Raw genomic sequence first — 6,424 nt, 5'->3', positions numbered from 1 at the left:
TGACCTGAGCCAAAGTCGGACACTCAACTGACCGAGCCACCCAGGCACCTTTCAATAAGATTTTTTTCAAGTGATCAATATGGCATGTCTCGATTTCTCTTTTTTGTTTTTCCAGATCCAAGAACACACTGAAAGTAACCTTTTGCGAAACTCAAAAAAGACATTTATTCAAAAAAAAAAAAAAAGACATTTGTAAATTTGGCCTGAAACATGTGTGATTGAAAGCCCTTGACTTTTGGCCTCTGTTTTTTTCTTCTCTTTTTCAAGGAAGCTTCAAAGTCAGAACTGGTGGCTTTAGCAGAGCCCTCGCTTTGAAGGGTGCGGGGAGGAGGGAAGTCAATTAAAAACAGGTCACGGGATGTAGCTTTTCAACTAAAATGGCTGCTGATTTTTATGCACTGGAAGTTCTGAGCGATCAGCCCCAACTTCTTAATTGTGCTAACATCATTAACAGATCATAACATCTTCTCTCTCAGCAGAAGTTTTGACTGTCTGTGAGTGATCTGGCCGCCACCCCCCACCCCCTGTTCTGACAAGGATGATGATGGGTGGAAGCCATCAAAGTAACTACCTACAGGCTACAGTCAGATTAGACTTTTAAACCGGTTGTGGTTGCTGCTCATGTGCCTGGGCCACCCTCCTGCCACCAGGCCCTTGCACTGCAAATGACCCTCCCAGACTGCTTGCTTGAAAGACAGAGTGGGGGAAGGCAGATCAGAGGGCATCCATATGCAAAATGTTCCCCCAGAGGCGGACAGTAATTTAACATAATTGTAGGAGGAAAAAAAAAAAGAATTTGTTTTGTAGGCTGAAAACCGTCAAACCAAGAACAATCAAGAAAGCCCCTCTCTTTGTCCAGCCGACTCAAATAAAATTGTGACCTCTTCATTAGAACGTCTGCTGCCATTACTATTCACTCTATTCGGATGTGATTCCAGGCCATCGAACTCGAAAGATTTGTCAATGTTTTAATAATCCCTGTTTCCCTTCGCTGACAATGTTTCCCAGTTATGTGGTTCCCCCAGTTTTATTAGGTGGGGTTAGTCTCACAAGGGCTTTTTTTCTTTACTCTGGGGCCTAGAATTCTAGGGGTTGCCCTCACCATGTACAGGAGGACCCCCATTGGCAATCTGTGCTCTCAACCATGTCCAAGGTCGTGTTCAGAGAGCCTCCCTCTCTCTCGGTGGCAGGTGGGTTCTAAGCAGTGACAGACAGCCCCGCTGTGTGTGGCTAACAGGTGCCACACAGATTGTGCTGCTGTGCCCCTGTGCGCCGAGGTGGGTCCTCCCTCTGTCAGACAGTGAGTCTGAGAGCAGGCAAGCTGGTGGGAACGTCCCGGAGGGGAGGGCGCAGGGCCCAGGCTGGCTGTGGGAGTTCTGCACTCACAGATGCAGCTTCCAGCCAGATGCCCAGCCTTTCCCTGCGGGCCTGAGACCTCACACCGTCAAAGCCAGTCGACTGCTGCTGCAGAATCAGAGCTCTGTTCCTGGACACGGAGATGCTGCCCCCCCTCCCCCCAAGCATCCGTAGCACCTCTCTCTTCTGACCCCTCAAGACGGAAGGAGAATCAAGGTCATTGAAATTTCCTGCATTCCGGAAGCACGCTGTTAATCTGCCTGAATTCTGGATACATTTTCTCACTTCTGCAGAAGCTTCAAATGAAAAAAAAATAAAAAAAAATAAATAAGGAGGCTCGTTTTCTCTAAGGGGAGTTCTCAAAATGACTCTGGGTGATCAGAAATCCTAACTGAGGCCCCCGGTCGTGTGCCTAGTGCGACGCGAGGTCGGATGTTCCTTCCTCCTAATGAAGAATAAATCCCTGGCTGAGTAGAAAAGACAAGCAAGGCCCAATTCAAGAATATATTGCAGAGAGATAAGCAAAGAAATCCACGGACGTGCTTTGAAGGAAAAGAAAACAACGTCTGAGCAGTGGAAACCACCCCCCCCATCACTGAATTACAGTCTGTAATCAAAATTAGAGACGGTTTAGATCTCTAGTGATTGTCCTCCTATGTTGCTAGTGTCTGGGAGGGGGGGATGCCTAAAAATCCTGTTTACCTTCCTTTACATAGTAATGTAACCAATTACAAAGGCCACAAAGTCACATGGAAAACTGTTCACAAAGGCATGTGTTGTGAAAAAAAAAAATGCAAAAATTCTGTCCATACTATAATTACAAGTATCTAAAATCATGTCAGCGGTTTGTGCAAATTACTGTTTTTGGTATAAAACAATATTGTCATTGTTTCCCCTCGCGTTGCTATAATTTTGCTTGTTGGTCCTATCAATGGCGTTTGGAGTGTTGGTGTGTTTATTTCAGTGTTAAGAATCCACTGGTCTGTTGGCCACAAATCAGCTCCACTCCGCTCATGGGGCAAAACTACATAAAGGAACAAGGCCAGACCCTGGTTCTTAACAAGGTGATTCGAGGTTTGCGGTCACATGTTGCTCTGTCTCTAATGAAGTCTCACAGCGGATGCAGGGACTTGTCCTTGGGCACGCTGGCGAGTGACCATGGCAACAGCTCACACAGTCCCCCAGGTCTACTGCTCACTGTTACACATCTCTGATGGGGTAGGGGTGGGGGGCTGGGGGAAAGCCAGGCTCACCTGGCTGCCAGAACAACATGGAGATTGGAAGGAAGGACACAATCCCTCTACAACATAAGGAGCTTGATAAAAGCAAGCCAGCTGATTAAAGATGGCCAGGCTGCTAAAGAGAAAAATGAAAGTTGGCCCGTCCCTGAGATACGCACGACAGGACCATGATCCTGTACCCTGTTCTTGATGTTAGCTCCACGGCACTCGGCACCCTGTGTTTATTATATTTTAAGTGCATTAGATACTCACATACCCACCCATACGTGACAGGGTAAGGCCTCTGTTGTACAGATCTGTTTCCTTCTAGGAAGTGCTCTGGCTAAGAGAATTGACATCATATATTCTAACAAATCAGACATTTACCTTCCCTTTTAGATTTAAAACAAATCGTACGAGGGGCGTCTGGGGAGCTCAGTAGGTTAAGCTTCTGACTCGTGACTTTGGCTCAGGTCATGATCTCATGGTGCGTGGGTTCAAGCCCTGCATCCGGCTCTGCACTGACCATGCCAAGCCTGTTTGGGATTCTCCCTCCCTCCCTCCCTCTCTCTCTCTCTCTCTCACTCTCTCTCCCTCCCTCCCTCTCTGCCCCACCCCTGCTCACTCGCTCATGCTCTCTCTCTTTCAAGATAAATAAACTTAAAAAAAAAAAAAGACATGCATTACAAAATAAATAAAACAAATCCTAACAAGAAGCTGCCAACAAAACCCAACCCAAAGAAATATAAAGCTTCCCCTAAGCAGTCTTTTTGACTAGTGAGAGAGCTCAGCTTCTATGGATTCACCGGCACAATTCTTGCCTGGGACGCAGAGGGGTGAGCTAGCAGCCATGTGGCTTGTAACAGATTAGGTCCGGTTCAGGAAACTGCTTCCTAACCTCCAACTTGTCTTTCTGACATTTCTCCGCTGTCTCACACTCTTGCTTTTCAGCCACCTCCACCTCGCCAGCAAATGCATATGTACATTTCAAGTTTCACGGGAGCTTAGGCATCATCTGGATTCCTGGCGGAGAGTTGAGGAAGCTGACGCCCAGAAAGTGTAAGCGACCACAAGTCCCGAACTATTTGTTGGCAAACCTGGTCTTACGTCCAATGCAGAGATCTGTCACCACATCCAGGACAGTCACATCTATGAACTAAAAGTGACAGAGAAAGAGACGGTAAACACTCCCGAATAAATAGCAACAAAAATACTAAGTGGAATCTAAGAGACAGTAATCATTACTATCTTAAAAAAAAAAAAAAAAAAGAGGGCTGGGTGGCTCAGTTGGTGAAGCATCCGACTTTGGCTCAGGTCACGATCTCATGGCTTGTGAGTTTGAACCCCTCATCGGGCTCTGTGCTGACAGCTCAGAGCTTCGGATTCTGTGTCTCCCTCTCTCTCTGCCCCTCCTCTGCTCACACTCTGTCTCTCTTTCAAAAATAAATAAACATTAAAAAAAATTTTTTTTAAAGAGAAGACTATAGAAAGAACATTCAGGTCGGTCTTCCCTCTGTGTTATTTGCCTAACATTAACGAAGCCTCTTCTGTGCTTTGGGCACTTGACATGTTACTTAATTTCCACACCAGTTTGTAAGGTTTTTGTTTTTTCTAATCCAAAAGAACAGGAAAAGGAAGATCCATAATGTCACTATGCAAATAAATTCTGTTGCCATTTTAAAAACAAGGGGGATACATGGACCTGGACAGAAATTTAAACAGCAGAGAAAACATACGTAAAGAAGAAAATGTAAACCTTCCTCCTGACACCTAATTTTCCATCCTTCACCTCCAAGCCATCTTTTCACTGATGGCTGAATTCTAAACCCCCTCCTGGCTGATACACATTCTAGGATACATATCTCCCTCTGCAAAAACTTGTTTACACACACAAAAGCCTGTGATACACCCATTGTTCTAAATCTTGCCCTTATCCACTTAATATTTCTAGACAGCTTTCCACATCAGCATATACGTCTTGATTTTCCAAGCTTGCGACGTTCTCCATCCTAGAGCTGTACCTCAATTTATGTACCTACTTCCCTATTTGCAGTATTTCGCTTGTTTCCAGTTTTTTCCATCAGCGAGGCATTACGCATTCCAGTTTACAAGCAGAGGAACGAGGGCTCAGAACTGATAAACAGGCTTGATGTTGCCCTGCTAAAATAAACAAATAAAAATAAAAGATAAATAAAAAGCACAGAGCTAGCGCCTAAATTTACATTTTTATAACTTCTAGGTCCTGGCCTTTCCTTAATAATGGATATTTACCCAGCTAACCCTGCCAAGGCTCGAGATCTGCCAAAAGCACAGCACAGCTGTTTGGGTTTTTGAGTGACACCTGTCCCTAAGAATTTTTTTTTTTTTTTTTTTTTTTTTTTTTTTTACGACTGAGTCCTTAGACGTGACTTGTCCCAAGTTAGACTGTTAGGATGGCCCAACTAGCCCACTCAGCTCCTTTCTTTATACTAGATGAAAATGGACCCTGCGGAATAAGAGAGGTCCTCTCCAGAGAAGGAGGAGACAGTGACCTGCCTTCCTCGGTCAGCAGGAGGGAGAGTGGAGAGGTTGGGAGGGACCTGCATTTCCTCGCAAACCTCCCCTCCAGGTGAGAAGGGCTCAGTCTCAAACACCAAGGACAGACTGGGGTTCCCACAGCAGCTAATTCCGCAACCTTGCTCCAAGGGTAACAGAGAAGCCCACAGGGTCGCACAGAAAATGCCGGAACCTCAACCATCTGGGTGGTGTTTTGGCAACCCCGGACCCGCAGGCTCGCTCATTATACGGAACGAGGGAAGAGATCAGTTCTTTACCAGCCAGCAGGGGAAAATGGCCTTAATGGGGCCACACAAGTTAACCCAGCCCCCAATGCAGTGTAATTTCACACTTGCCCTCAGGGGGTTAATGACTTTGTGTGTGGCGGTCCCAGAGAACAGTTCCCTTTTCCGGAAGCCTTTAGCTCCTGTCAACAAGGCTTTTCAGTTGCTATGCAAAGCTATTGAGCCCCTTGAATAATTCCAAGCAAGGTGAAGACTCTTTTGTAAGATACGGTGCTGTCCTTGCTAGGGTGGAAGAGTCACCTTCTTCTTCTAAATAGCTACCGCTTTAGAAGGCTTGTCTGGCAATCACTCACAGCTTGGCCACCTGATGGTCACTGTCCTGGGAGTCGCCAGGGGCCTTTCCGATGTCAGTGCCTGCTGGGCTCCCAGCCCTAACGTGCAAACCAATAACACACTGGCAGCTCACGCTTAAGGTCTTTGCACACCAAAGTCAAAGGAAGTGGCGGGAGGCTCTAGGTGTGAGCACTATTCAAAGTCACGTCCCCTTCCAAGGTAGGATGGGGGCATCAGGACGCAGCGTGGGATCACAGCGTGGGATGACAGTGTCAGAGGAGCTGACAAAAATGGGATACATTTGAGTATTACGCGACTAGACCATTAAGCAGAGAGTCCAGATTTGCTCAGTGCTATGAAAACACATCTTCCAAGAACCTAAGCGCTTTCTCATCGGCGATCAACCCGAAATAGTGGCTTCCCTAGTCAATGTGTATCCATAGCCTCTCTTTCCTGCACAATAATCTTACACAGTGATTTACAGTTCTTTGCTATTTTCACGTATGTCGCTTCATTCGATACTGAGGGAACAACGGTTTATAGCGTTCCTAACTTGTGTTTATCTGGGACTATCTGACATCGGAAAAACACAGCTCAGGATGTGTTCAAGTAGATGATCCGAGGCCATTCGTCAGCTTGATAACGCTCGCTCACTTTCCCCCAAACCTCTGGGAGATCCATGGTTTCTGTGCTGGGACCGCCTCTCCTGGCTCTGGGATTAGCTCCCCACATGCA

At 46.3% G+C, this 6,424-nt stretch overlaps 1 long non-coding RNA gene across 3 annotated transcripts in view; it reads right to left on the bottom strand.

Moving 5' to 3' along the window:
• LOC123385468 overlaps positions 1–6,424 on the bottom strand; it is a 37,333-nt gene continuing 30,909 nt past the window's right edge. For 2 of the 3 annotated variants that reach the window (XR_006598043.1, XR_006598041.1), the window contains exons 2-3: positions 4,616–4,736; positions 3,206–3,732 (exon numbers count right to left, since the gene is read on the bottom strand). This is a non-coding gene — a long non-coding RNA (uncharacterized LOC123385468). Of the gene's footprint in view, positions 1,653–3,205; positions 3,733–4,615; positions 4,737–6,424 lie in introns of those variants that run through there. The other variant, XR_006598048.1, reaches the window with a different exon arrangement.

This window comes from Felis catus, chromosome A1 (genome assembly GCF_018350175.1).
Source record: "Felis catus isolate Fca126 chromosome A1, F.catus_Fca126_mat1.0, whole genome shotgun sequence".
NCBI lineage: Eukaryota > Metazoa > Chordata > Mammalia > Carnivora > Felidae > Felis > Felis catus.
Note: the sequence above shows the minus strand (reverse complement) of the source record. Positions and strands in the feature narration are given on the sequence as shown.